The 14,486-nt window shown below is 43.4% G+C and overlaps 1 protein-coding gene across 1 annotated transcript in view; it reads left to right on the top strand.

Moving 5' to 3' along the window:
* ADAMTS20 (ADAM metallopeptidase with thrombospondin type 1 motif 20) overlaps positions 1-14,486 on the top strand; it is a gene marked incomplete at its 5' end in the record, with an annotated part of 339,654 nt that overhangs the window by 262,994 nt on the left and 62,174 nt on the right.

The following is a 14,486-nucleotide window of genomic DNA, read 5'->3' as shown; positions in this document are numbered from 1 at the left end:
TTTGTGTGATTAATCAAATTATTAAATATGTTATAAATGTAAGCTTAATTGCTTGTTTTTATATTCATATTATGGTGTTATGTGAGTGAACCATAAACCCCTTTTATGTGTCATAGTGGGACTGGGGCTCTCTTTAGTAAGTGTAAAATTAACATGTTTTTAGGTAGACATACGGCTGGATTTTCTAATGTCGTACGGCTTTCTGAATCGCATGGTAACAGGGGGCGATAACAGGTGAAAGGTGGTGCTATTGGGCGCGCTACTGGTGGCGATAACAGGTCTTACCTTATCGCCACCAGCAAAGTTTCCACTGCATCCTCCCCGACACCGCCCCAACTCCTTCTCTTCCGGTCCCGACTCCGTCACTATCTAACTATCGCGTGTGATATCAATAGAAAATGACCCACATAGATTTTTAGTTGACCATCATTTCAAACATTCCATTATTAAGAGTCTTGTATTGCAGTGACTTTAGCTTAGATTTTCCATGGGGCTTACTGGTTTTCAGGTATTTTGCAATCACAGGCCTGCAAGCCAGTTTGCAAAAGGATGCTCTCCACAGCATTTCCCTTTGAAAATCCGGTGGTGGGCTGGTACCTCGGGGATTCCTCATATGCATCTTGCCATTGCTCCCTGCCCTCGCCTCGATGCCCCCCCCTTTTACCTCATGAAAAACATAAAACATATTGTGGATACCTGTTTACCCATAGAGCATCCCTTGATGGCATTATATTCTGCATGATATATTTTGTTAAGAAGTTCAAAACATTGAATATTAAATGTCATTGTACTGTAGACTTCATCAAGACTAGGATTATTTCTCTATTATAGCTTGATATGAAAAAATTTCTAAATGCATATGAACTAAATATGGTTGTAGCAAATGCTGAGGGTTGGAAAACATCTCTTTCAGAATTGACTTTCACAGCATCGACCGGTGACATGGTTGAATAATATATCTTTGGAATATTTTTATCTACTTTCACTTTAGTAATAATTTTATATTGTCTTGAAATACTATAAAAATGCAATCTTCAGAACCCAGGAGAAATCTTATATACTGTAAATAGAAAACATCATTAAAATCCAAAATGGTTTTCAACATTTATGCAGTTTAGCACAAAATCAGGTTTCTAAAATTTCACTGCTTTCAATGAACAATCTCCTGGGAAAGCCATATGTAGCTTTTAATAATAGTTTGCCTGCAGTATACAGTAGAGGTGGACAAACATACACTATCTGATGTAAAACTCTACCCATTTTGTAATATAACTGGTCAGGCTTATTTAATTAATTGTTTTTTAATATAATATGATAGTTGAAAAAACCCATTCTGTATACCTATTATTCCTGTCCACACTGACAAGGATAAATCCCAGCTGCCAGCCATAAAGCATGATCACTTATAGGATACATTTTTTAGCCAAGACTGTATTTGTCATCTTCTTCCTTTATACTCCACCTTTTGTGTAAATGAGTAGACAATATCTCCTGTTTAGTTCACCCCAGTACACCGTCCTTCCTATGTCTAACCATGAAGGCTGACAATAATTTAAATAGCTACCAACATTAGAATAACCATTGCCTGGACATCCAGCCTTCCAGATCCATATGGTCTTGCTAGATGGCTCCTTGCCATCACTGACTAATTATATTGACCCAGTTGACACAAGGAGTATTTCGCAGCTGTAGCCTTTCTGCTAGGACTTCTAGAGGTTGGTACAGAGTGAGCTGATGAGAGGTAAACTTATTCAGGTAACTTTACTGGGATATTCAGTGGAAGTTAGTTGAAAGTGTTTTTCTGAATATACCCGGGTAACTTCAGGACCACCATTTTTCCCATCAAACTTTCTAGCATAACTTCAGTTAGAGAGCACTCATTTTGTGCGCTGCTTCCTGGCTAAAGTTTAGCCCTGCCTCTGCCTCCCCTCCCTGTCTAGATAAATTTTGTTTGCACAAAATATATGCTGTTGAATGCATGTTTTTGTGTGCACTTTATTGCATCAACCTGATATTGTTTCTTTACCTTTACAAATCAATGAACACCCAGAAGGAATGTTAGAAAACTCCTAATACGGTATAGGCTCTACAGCAAAGTTATCTTTCCAACTGTATCCCTTCCATCTCTTTCTTTGCCCTAGCTACCTCTGTTTCATGTTACTAATATCACATGCAGCTGTCCATTCTTGTATAAATACACATAAATGTCATCACCATCATTTTTATGTCTTATCATTTCAGTCTCCCTTAGAGTGAAACAAGATGGGGCTTGTATTAAAATAGAAAGAATGTCCATGAGATGCCATCAGCCAACTGGTTTATAAAATTATTATTTAGTTGACAGTGTGAAATTCAGTGGGCATGTAAAGACATTCCAGGTCCCCATGGACACAAATGTATTTACTATATACACCCTTCCTCTTTTGAACTTTATTTTCCCAAACAGTTATTGCACATAAGAAATATATTACACCAAAGAAGGAATTGGTAATAAATGAAATAACTAGCAGCAGTGAAGAAAGCCAATTGCCAGGCTTTCCAGTTTAAATGCATAGGGGTAGATTTTCAAAAAGCACGATTTGACGTACTTCTGTTGGCGCATCAGGCGCGAACAAAAGTACGCTGGATTTTAGTAGATACGCGCGTAGCCGCTAAAATCCTGGATCGGCGCGCGCAAGGCTACCGATTCCGAATAGCCGGCGCGCGCCGAGCTGCGCAGCCTACCTCCGTTCCCTCCGAGGCCGCTCCGAAATCGGAGCGGCCTCGGAGGGAACTTTCTTTTGCCCTCCCCTCACCTTCCCCTCACCTTCCCCCCCCCCCTTACCTTTGTCGGGGGATTTACGCCTCCCAGAGGGAGACATAAATCCCCACGCGCCAGCAGGCCGCTAGCACGCCGGGACGCAACCTGGGGGCGGGTACGGAGGGCGCGGCCACGCCCCCGGACTGCCCCGGGCCATAACCACGCCCCCGGACCGCCCCGGGCCATAACCACGCCCCCGGACCTGCCCCCGAAACGCTACGTCCCGCCCCGAAAACGCCGCGCGGATCGGGCCCGCCCCCTGACACGCCCCCCTCGGAAAACCCCGGGACTTACGAGAGTCCCGGGGCTCTGCACGCGCCGGTAGGCCTATGTAAAATAGGCGCACCGGTGCGCAGGGCTCTTAAAATCCGCCCCATAATGTATTGGCCATAGGGAGATATCAGTAGATTCCACAAATTTAAATCCTGTTCTATAGAATAAAGTCCTAACTCAAACAATTCATAGGTATGTATGTATATATATATATAGGTATTTTTTTCACATTTTTTCTTTTATTGACAATACTATGTGGCTGGCACAAGAACTAAATCATACAAAGAGGCCTATGCAATAAAGCTTTACTAAAAATTATTTTGCATGTACTCACAAAAAAATGTTAATGTCTATGCTAAAGCAACACTTAATGGTCTATGCACAACATTTTATCATGTACATGCATAAAAATAGCCTACATGGCGCATACATGGTAGTAATGTGCTTATTAACTTAAAAAAATATAGAATGCGTGTTAGCTACTTCCTGAAATCACCTGTACTAACCAATCCAAGCCATTTACCATATGGTGAATTTCATCTTCAACCCTCCATTAAAATTAACTTCCTTCTATACCAGTGATGGCTAACCTATGACACGCGTGTCAGAGGTGACACGCCGAGACTTTTTGCTGACACGCGCAGCGTTTCGTGGACTATCGGGAATTTTTTTTTTTTATCGGCTGTGCCAAGCCTTTTTTTTATCAGCTGCGTCGACCCTTTAAAACTAGTTTTTTAGTATCCCCCCACCCTCCGGACCCCTCCACCCCCCCCCCAATGCCCCCGGGCGCAGCGACAGGCAGATAGGCAGGGCCGTGGTGAGGCTCACGTATTAAGAAATATTAAGGTAGTTTAATGTTTTTCAGTTCACCAGTAAATATCTACTTTTAAAGAAATCCAATCCCCTTGTGAATTTCACTTCTTGCACCTACTAATTTTCATACTACTTTCCCCAATCTTCACTGTACATATCATGTCACCCATATAGTAATAATACCCCAAGTCTCTATAGTTATCTGTAGCTGTAAAGAAAAAGAAAAATATTAGAATATAGTTGTTGCATCTAGACCTCTCCATACAACTAAAATGAAAATAATGTTATAATTGAGACAAAAGAATCTAAAAAAAATGTCAAGTTGGAAACCATTTTTTCATTTTTATTAATTTTTATACCCAAAGGAGGTTTTTCTTTCTTTTTTTTTTTAAAATATATTTCAGAACAAGTAACGCTCAATAAACATACAGCAATGATGATTAACTTAAGTCAAAGAAAATTAGTGAATATTCAAATGATTTGCAAATATGATCAATAATCAAATTAATCTAATAGCTAAAAAATATTAACTTATAGTCCAGGTGTATGGATAAATATCTAAATCTGGTAAAAAGTGTCATATTGACCAGCAGCTATTTTGATACACCACAGTATCTAGGTCATCTAGTAAACTGAGTCAAGTCCAGGATAATTAGATTAAGGTAGGAACATTAATCCCTTTGTTAAAATAAGTTGACCCCAGAATGTGTCCCATCAGATGGTTAAAGTCGTTAATCACAGGACCTGCAACAGAACAGAGAAAAACACACACAAAACACAGCAGAATAAACATTTCAACTAGAATCATAACTTGTCCAGTCCTTTCAGAAGGTAGCATGTTAATTTATTAAGCCAGCTAATACTCTGGATGAGGCTTTCTGATGGTGGTCCCATCTGGCATGATCTGCTCCTCATACTCATAATGATGGACACAGTAGGAAGCACATACATCACACAGTGCTTGTGGATTTTTTGCCCTTGCTTCATTTCTTTGACTTTCATCTCCACCATCTTCTGGAACAGTTGATGGTTCCTTCTGTATTCTGCATAGACTTTATCTTTTAAATGCTGTTCATGTGGTACATATGGTTATTGGACCACAAATAATTCTTGTAGTCTTCCCACAATTAACTAGTCTGCGGGTGAGTTTACAGTTGGTATTTATTTATTTATTTATTTATTTATTTTTAATTTTTATATACCGAAGTTCTAGTAGGGACTACAAATCACTCCGGTTTACATAAAACGAAGAACTGCTCAACAGATAGCGGAGCTTTACATGGAACCGTATAACATATGGAACAGTATAACTGGTTGACAATTTAACATAGTGCTAAATAAAGTGATAATATTTTAACTGGTAATAAATAAAGAAATATAATATTTTATATAAGAAGTATAACTATTTAACGTAGCAATAAATATAAATATAGGCAATGCCTAATATATATATGAAATAAAGTGAATTTTTTTTTTTTTAAAGTGAATTTTTGAGCTCACAGATAATTGTCCAGTTGCAGATTCTTAAAAGTAGCACTTTATACAGTGTCCATAGTTAAGGGATGGAAGTCTGTCAGTCATAGTAAGATTAAGCGTCTGGGAAAGCTTGTTGGAAGAGAAAAGTTTTTTTGAACACTCTAGGTAGGTGGGTAGGTAGGTAGGTAGGTGGTAGGTGGATTCTAGTCATCCAGGCATCTGGTAGAGGGGCTTGTAAAAAGTCCACTTCAGGGAGTGATGACAAATCACTTGATTCAGTTAGCGATCCCCTTACATAAGACCAAATTGCTTCTTACTCTAAAGGGGGAGAAACCTCTACAGGAACTCTTGAGTCCTATTCCAGCTCCCTTCACTGATTCCCAGTTCCTTAGCGACATCTAAATAATCTTGTACAGTCTTGGGTACTGGTGCTAATAAAGGTGGATCCTCCACTGTAATCCTACTGGCAGTGCTAGTAGATAGCAATGATGATTCTATTTGGTCACAAGTCTCAAGAGTCTGTCCATTGTTGAATGGCTCCAGATGAAATAGCAGGCAGAGAGGTAGCCTAGTGGTTAGAAAAGTGAGCTGGAAACCAGTGTTCAAATCCCACTGCCATTCCTTATGACCTTAGGCAAGTCACTTTACCCTCCATTGCTTCAGGTACCAATGTACTGGGTGATGCATTAAGCCACATTAGGGCTCTAATGTTCATTAAACAGTATATATTATGCAATATAGTCCTATTGCATTGATATTTTGCATATCCCTGCCCAGTTTCCCTCCCCTATTAAAATGAGCTGCTTTACAAGGGATTTGCAAGCATGAATATTGCAAATCCATGCAAAGCAGCTCATGAATAGGCAATATGATGTACATATGACTTAGAATGTTGTCAGTCATGTTAATTTACCTATACCTCCTGAGGAAACGTTAATCCAATGCAGGAGCCTTGGGACCCTAATGCGGGTGCCAAGACTCCAGTGAAGGATTTAAAGTGCCATCCTAACCTAACCGCCCTCCCCCCAAAAAAAAAAAAATATGTAGAGCTGTGTGTATGGGATCAACTGTGACTTCTCTGCTCCCCCCAGAGCAGAGAAGTCACACAAAGTGAAAAAAAAAAAAAAAAAGATGTATGTAGTCATGTGACGCCAACTCCCACCCCCTCAATTTCTAAGTAGGCCATTTTGTGCAACGTTACCCCCTCAGCTTGACTCCTTATTCCCCAAATTCAATAAAAGACCTCGTTACTCTATAGTGGGACCTCATTTCCCTCCCCCAATACCATCAAAGTATTCCAAAAGTGTTGGTTTCTAGTGGGAGTTCCTACCCCCACCCCCATCCCCTTGCTCTTCCTCCCATACCCCCATACTGTGACAGAAAGACATTCCTCCAGAGAAAGGGCCCAAGGTGCCCTCAAGCCCAGGGCCCAGGCTGCACCATTTTTCAAAATGGCGCTGAGCTGACCTTGCCTCATTTACTTGACTGGGGCAAGATCCAGGCAGTCAGATGTCACACAAGTGATTTTGCATTCCAAAAAAAGAGAATCAGACATGTACATTGGGAAATGAAGCAGCTAATGCATTTTGTGGCTCAGAACAGTGTGGGTCCAAAATGCCTCATTAAATGCCCTATTCACCCCTATTCAGCATTCCCCCCCCAAAATTTTGTTTCAGCTTTGAAGATAAAAATTGTGTATTCACTCCTTGAAACGGGTGAATTACACCACAAAACATTTTATATAATTATTCATTATTAAGATGACCTTCAAAGGGAATAACTTTGGAAGAAAGGTGCAATATGGATATGTTTCCCTTTGATATATTCAAATTGGAATGTTTTAACTGGCTACTTTAAGCTAAGATATATCTTACAGATTTTTATGAAACCCATTTGAAACTGTCATGTGTTTGGCTTTACTTCTGCTAACCGGGGCACTGTGACTGCTTCCTCTCCCCACCTTGGACCCGGTCCCCATTCAGCCCGGGGAGATAAGGAGACACCAAGAAGGAGGCAGACACAGGATTCACTTTGGAAATGTATGGCCACAGTTTTATTAACTTCACAACAGAAGGAAAACTAAACCACATGCTGAACCTCAACAAATCCCTCCCTTTTAACCCCACCCCTGCCAGTGTTTCTTGCCTCATCTCTCGAAGCCACTACCAGGGCCATAACCCCTGAACCACCGTTTTTACTATCTCTGCCCCCATTCCCAGCGAGGCAGCTGAACCTGCCCCTAGGCAGGACTTCCATGGCCTGCCATGTCTCTCAAGGCCTTGCCGGTGGATTGCCAAGTACTAGCTTGCCTTCATGCTCCTAGAAAGGTGGTCTGAATAGATCCAATACCAATCCGGCCAAATGATCTCCCCCCCCCCCCCCCCCCACTTTAAGGCTCAGACACCTGCCAAAGTTGGGCCTTCAACACCAGGCCACTTCCTGAGTCTGAGGAGAAGGCCCAACACCCAACACAAGGACCGTAACCGCAAAGCAATGGAGTAGAACATCCTGAACCAAACCTGGTTCAAAGAACTAAAACATAAAATTAAGTTAGGGTGGTTAACAACGCCTTTGCCAGGCAGTTTAAACATAGCAACATGCCCACGTTAGACAGATGTAGACCATCCTTCTCATACAAGTCCACACATGAGACAAACACCCAGTAGTATTGGATGTGAAGACCACCACCCCCCCAGAAGGCACACAGCCCTGCCCACTTGGCTGTTTACTCTGGCCACCCCCATTGCCCATAGTCACTGATGCACAAATTTGAAGTGAGGGATGATCTCGGACCACATTAAGGTGATGCGGGGTAGCCAAGATGCAATGAGAGCAAGGTTGCAGACTATCGCCTTTAGCAACATCTGACATGTGGGATATCGACTGATGTCACTGCCTCCTAAATGGATGACGATCACATCTGGATGTCTTGGACGTCTGCGAGCAGCTGCCGAAGGAATGGCACCAGCTCTGTGCATCACATCCCCGGCTTGCCACACCACTGAGCTTTTAATAGGAGTGGGTTGTTCAGCCAACAGCCTGGAGTTTTTGTTTCCACATATTTCCTTCAGCCCTGGCAACAAACGAGTGTATCATAAAATCCAGTGTACTTTTGTTCACGCCTGGTGCATGAACAAAAGTACGCGCGCGCGTAAATTTATAAAATCTACCCCACCGAGTCTTACAGAGAACAACAGCGAATTGAAAATCACTGATGGGGTGAAGGTCAATGTGCACCAAGAAGAGGTACCCACTTCATGGCCATAAAGACAGTTAGGCAGCAGCGTTTATGACTGGGCAAGTGTCTAAACCCTGTACCTCAGCCACTACTAGCCGCTGGCCCTTGCCAAGTTGGTCAGTCTTGGATCTCTGGATACAGAGGACAAAGCTGTCATCCAACGCTGCCATCGCACAAAGGGCAAGCCAGAGAGATTGGATGCAATCCGTGTGGACGACACCAACTCCTCCACCTTTAGTGCCGCAAAGAAGGCCAGGCTAAAGGCCACTCGAAAGAGGAGAGTTTTGTAAAGGGAAGCCAGAATAGCCTGCCACAGTTGTAGCAGTTGGCTGTGCATGATAGGACGCTGGCCAGCAGACTTGAAGGTCTCACTGCAAGCCCATCCCACCAACACCAGCTTAACAGTGAAATAGCATGTGGGATTGGGCCATCCCCGTAGTTTGGCAAAGAAGGCCAACCCCACCAGGTGCGACTTGACAGAACCTCTTGAGATGCCAGGGTTCTTAGCTTTGAGGATGTGCTCCACAATCGGGTCCTCGGGAATGACCCCTCCTGCCCTGCCTCGAAACCTCTTGAGTATGCACTAGGGGCCATGGATCTCCACAGCAGTTCGAATGCGGCATTGTTCCACAGGACCAGAGGCATGTTGGCACTGGTTATCCCTCCGCCTCTGCATCTGGGGCCAACTCGCAGACGCAGGACCACTTGAAGCAAGAAAGTGAATTGGTGATCTCTTTGTTGACTCCTGGTACAAGGCGAACCCTAGCTGTAATATTCAGCTTCAGACATGCTAGCACAAATTTGCGCAAGAGCTCTGAAATAAGCGGGTACTTGACCAACTGTGAATTTATGGCCTTGACCACAGCAGAATTGTCACACCAGAACACTACTCTCCTATTGCTCAGATGGGAGGGCCAGATATGCAGGGTGACTACAATTGGAAAGATTTCTAGGAACACCATGCTGCACCTAGTCCAGTGGCCATGTGCTGGCACACCAGGAGCCTTGGAAGAATACTCCAAATCCAGTGGAGCCGGCCACATCCGAAAACAATCTGAGGTCATTACTAGAAATTGGGAGTGGCAACTAGTCTGTCGTCCCATTAAAGCTTTTCAGGAATGAAGACCATACTCTTAGGTCTTCCCATATCGCCGTCATGATCCGGACATGATGATGGTTCTTCCAGATGCCTCTGGTAGAAAGAATGAGGCTACTCATAGTAGCAAATGCCAGGCTGCCAATCAAGGACTGAATTTGGCTCAATGAAAGCTTGGGAGAGCATATTGCATTAGTCAAGCGGCCTTGGAAGGCCATCAATTTGTCCTGAGGGAGCCTGCAAACCATAGCCTGAGAATCCAGCTCTGTTCCCTGGAATGTGAGTGTGGTGGAAGGGTTCTGTGATTTATTGGTGATCAGAGGTACACCGAATTCCTCAGCCACTGCCTGGAATATTTGGAACAGTCTGTCACAGACTGAAGATCTGCCTGGGCCAATGAGCACGAAATTGTCAAAGTAATGGACAATTGAGTCCGCTTCTCCCCTGAATGGCTACTACCCAGTGTAGGAATGAGCTGAACATCTCAAAGTAGGGGCCCATTGGCATATACTTGTCATAGCAATATAAGCCCATGAATTTAAGACCCAGAAAAGGGGAAAGCATCAGGATGTATTGGTAAAAGGCGGAAAGTGGACTCAATGTCCACCTTAGCCATCAATGACCCTCTGCTGCACCTCCTATGGATGAGCAGGATGCTGTCAAAAGAGGTATAGGTTACCGAGCACTGATCCCGTGGGATAGTCATTAACCGAGGAACCAACCGTGTATAAAAGGTTAGTATCAGCCGGTATTTGCCTGCCTTTTCTTGGGCACTGCTGAGAGTGGGGAGATGATCATCTGCTGGAATGGTGGGATTACATATGAAATCCAAAACAAAAAAAGACCAAGTCAAATAGTATTGTAGAGCTGTGCCAACCACAGATACTTATCAGAACGTAATGTCCTTAAATGATTTTGATATTGTTCATTTGAGAAGGTACCGCATCAGCAAGCCAGTCACGGCTGTGAAAAACACTTGCCGTCTGGACTTCTCGTCACTTGCGGTGTAGATGTTTGCAAGAGTATTATAATGATATTGTAATCCAATATGAGAATGTCAGCTTGTCCCTACTATTTTAAATGGCAATTTAATGTCCCGACAGCGGCCGGTGTTTCGCGATCGATAGATCGCTTCTTCAGGAGTACTTTAAATGACTGAAGAGGCTCTGACAAACAAAAATCAAAAAAAGGTTTAAATAAATGATTCCAAACCAACCATACTTATCTTAAAATAGCACAGCTTCGCAAACCTTCTATACGGACGTGGACGTCTCAAATGTTGTTGCAGTGAGAACGGGACAGCCAAGAGCCTTGAAAACGCCAAGTCTTTAAATCAGCCCGCGCTTTCAATACGTGATGACGTCAAAGACGTGAGCAGCGTCGTTGACGTGTTGTTGCCATAGAGACATCTAAACGACGAGGAAATGTTTAAAGAAACACTTGTAGTTCTAAAGCTGTGTTCAAGCCTTCAGGTTCCACACACCCCAGTCGATGGATCCAACGCTGTTCAGCACGCAACAACCTAGTGTTAAAGCACCATTTGTTGCTATACAAGCCTCTTATATCAGGGATTCTCAACAGATTGTTCAATTTCTAGAATCAATTGAAGAAGATACATCTCAACTGTTACTTGTCACCCTTGACATCGAAGCCTTATACACCTGTATTCCTCAGGACAAGATGCTAGAAATAGCAGAAAAGGTTTTTGACGCTCGACCACGTCCCCACAGGATACCGACTAGTTTTTTGTCAGCTTTATTACATATTGCTTTAACAAAAAATTTTTTTGCGTTTGAAGGCTCTTACTACCAGCAAATTTGTGGCACCGCCATGGGTGCTACCATGGCACCAGATTTGGTGAACCTGTATATGGCCGTATTCGAAGACACTTGGATATATCAAAATAACCCATTCATTCAACATATTCATACCTGGAAAAGGTATATTGACGACATACTTCTTCTTTGGAAAGGTTCTTCACAGACAATTCAAGATTTCCTTACTTGGCTTAATGGGCGTAATTCTCATTTACGTTTCACTTTAGAATTCCATACCACAGTCATACACTTTTTGGACATAAAAATTCTAAAGAAACCCTTTGGTTTTGACAGTACCATTTATAGAAAACCGGTGGCTTCTAATACACTTTTGCATTATACTAGCGCGCACCCTCGTTGTTTAAAATCTAACCTTCCAGTCAGTCAGTTTTTTAGACTGAGAAGGTTATGTACCTCCACAGAAGAGTATTGTTCTCAAGCAGGTGCTTTGACAGACCGGTTTATTGAGCGAGGTTATCCTTGGCGTTGTGTTAAACGAGCATTCACACGGGCACGTTTTACCAACAGAGAGTGGCTCTTTTTACCCCGTCCAACAGAGTCCAGTGACATTTTGACCTATGTGATGCCTTTTTCCACTATGACACACACAATGAAACGGATAGTACATCATAATTGGCACATGTTACAGGTCTATAATGAATTTCAGGATATTCCTAGGTTTTCCTTTACTCGGGGTTCTAATATTAAAGATTTTTTGGTTCACTCTGATTCCACAGTGCCCAATGTAGCCAACACTACAGGAGCACATAAATCATGTGGTGCATGTTCGGTTTGTCATGTGATGATTGATACATCAGCCATTTATTTCAGCAGAAAAGATTTTACCTATGTTTTGCGGCAAATTACTGATTGTCGCTCCATAGGGGTCATCTATATCATACAATGCCCTTGCAGTTTGCTGTATGTTGGGAAAACACAACGGACACTGAAGACTCGTTTGATTGAGCACCGGTCGTGTATTTCTACTGGCCGGTTGACAGCTCCGCTTACCTCGCACTGCTCTCGTTTCCAACATACCTTTGATGATCTTAGAGTCTGCGTGCTTGAACAACTTTGCCCTAACTGGAGAGGTGGGAACTTTAACACTAGGTTGTTGCGTGCTGAACAGCGTTGGATCCATCGACTGGGGTGTGTGGAACCTGAAGGCTTGAACACAGCTTTAGAACTACAAGTGTTTCTTTAAACATTTCCTCGTCGTTTAGATGTCTCTATGGCAACAACACGTCAACGACGCTGCTCACGTCTTTGACGTCATCACGTATTGAAAGCGCGGGCTGATTTAAAGACTTGGCGTTTTCAAGGCTCTTGGCTGTCCCGTTCTCACTGCAACAACATTTGAGACGTCCGCGTCCGTATAGAAGGTTTGCGAAGCTGTGCTATTTTAAGATAAGTATGGTTGGTTTGGAATCATTTATTTAAACCTTTTTTTGATTTTTGTTTGTCAGCGCCTCTTCAGTCATTTAAAGTACTCCTGAAGAAGCGATCTCTCGATCGCGAAACACCGGCCGCTGTCGGGACATTAAATTGCCATTTAAAATAGTAGAGACAAGCTGACATTCTCATATTGGATTACAATATCATTATAATACTCTTGCAAACATCTACACCGCAAGTGACGAGAAGTCCAGACGGCAAGTGTTTTTCACAGCCGTGACTGGCTTGCTGATGCAGTACCTTCTCAAATGAACAATATCAAAATCATTTAAGGACATTACGTTCTGATAAGTATCTGTGGTTGGCACAGCTCTACAATACTATTTGACTTGGTCTTTTTTTGTTTTGGATTTGATTTATAAGACTAGTGCCGCAGTTCTTTGTTTTGTTGTTGGGATTACATATGAACCACCTATGCGGCCCAGCTGCAATTCCTCATCCAGCTTGTCCCAGAAAATCTTGGAGATGGATGGAGGATATGGGATTCAGCAGGTCTGGCCCTGTAGAGTGACCACCATAGGGAATTCTGAAGCCGCATTTAAAATCTGCAAGAAGGCTGGATGCTGCTTGCTTGTTCGGATACTCAGCTAGCCAGGGAGCCATAGCCTCCCACCATACCAGGCTGGGAGCCCTATCGACCCTCCCAACCTCATTTGCCTTGAGTGGGGCCTTGCTTTTTTAGGGCATTGACTGAATGGGCGAGGACCAAAACACTTGGAACAGTTGTGCCTGAGCCTGCAATCAGGCATGGAGCAGTTGCTCCTGTTGAATCGCCAGCAGACGCTAACCGAGATGGAGTTCCCCCTGCCCTGTCCGGAGCTGCTGGCAGTAGCCTGAAAGTGGTGTGGTCCCGACCTGGATAAGTTGGTATCTTGGGTCCCCTATGAAATAGTTGCATTACTTGCCATTTTTTCCCCTAAAGGCTTCATCATAAATAGGCCACGCAAATCCTCATATTACTTTTATGCGCCCAGGATCACATGCAAGTACGCCCATAGGGAAGTGCCTGGACATGTCTGACCTGCAGACAATTGTAGATAAATGCGCAAAGGCCCGTACCCAATTAATAGCCTCGCACTGGGCTGGCTTAGCAGACTGTTCCTCATGGCGCCTTTCTCGCCTAGTATGACCCTGCCTCCTACACCCCTGCAGCAGGCAGATGTCAAAGTAATGATGTCTCCTCATTCTTCTGCGCAGAGATCTAGGGATGGTGTCCTATAGATGTGGATAATTGGATGCAGTGGGTCCGTTAAGGGTTGCCTCACCTTTCATAGATGATCCGCTAGGTTCACCAGAAGTGGAAGATGAAAGGCTTCGCGAGCCTTCGCTGGTAGAGCTATGGGATCGTCTCCTGGAGTGCTGCTCACAGAGGATCCGGGCATTTGCTCGCTGACTTCTTGGGCGGCTGAAGACATGGCTTCAGGGAGGTTGGTGAGCGCTCCTGCCTGACACTGCTGCAGGCAAGTTCCTAGGCAACTGTGCATGTGCTGCTTCCATGCTGGCATGAACCTGATGAGC

This window comes from Rhinatrema bivittatum, chromosome 9 (genome assembly GCF_901001135.1).
Source record: "Rhinatrema bivittatum chromosome 9, aRhiBiv1.1, whole genome shotgun sequence".
Classification (NCBI taxonomy): domain Eukaryota; kingdom Metazoa; phylum Chordata; class Amphibia; order Gymnophiona; family Rhinatrematidae; genus Rhinatrema; species Rhinatrema bivittatum.
This window is presented reverse-complemented; position numbering and strand designations above follow the sequence as displayed.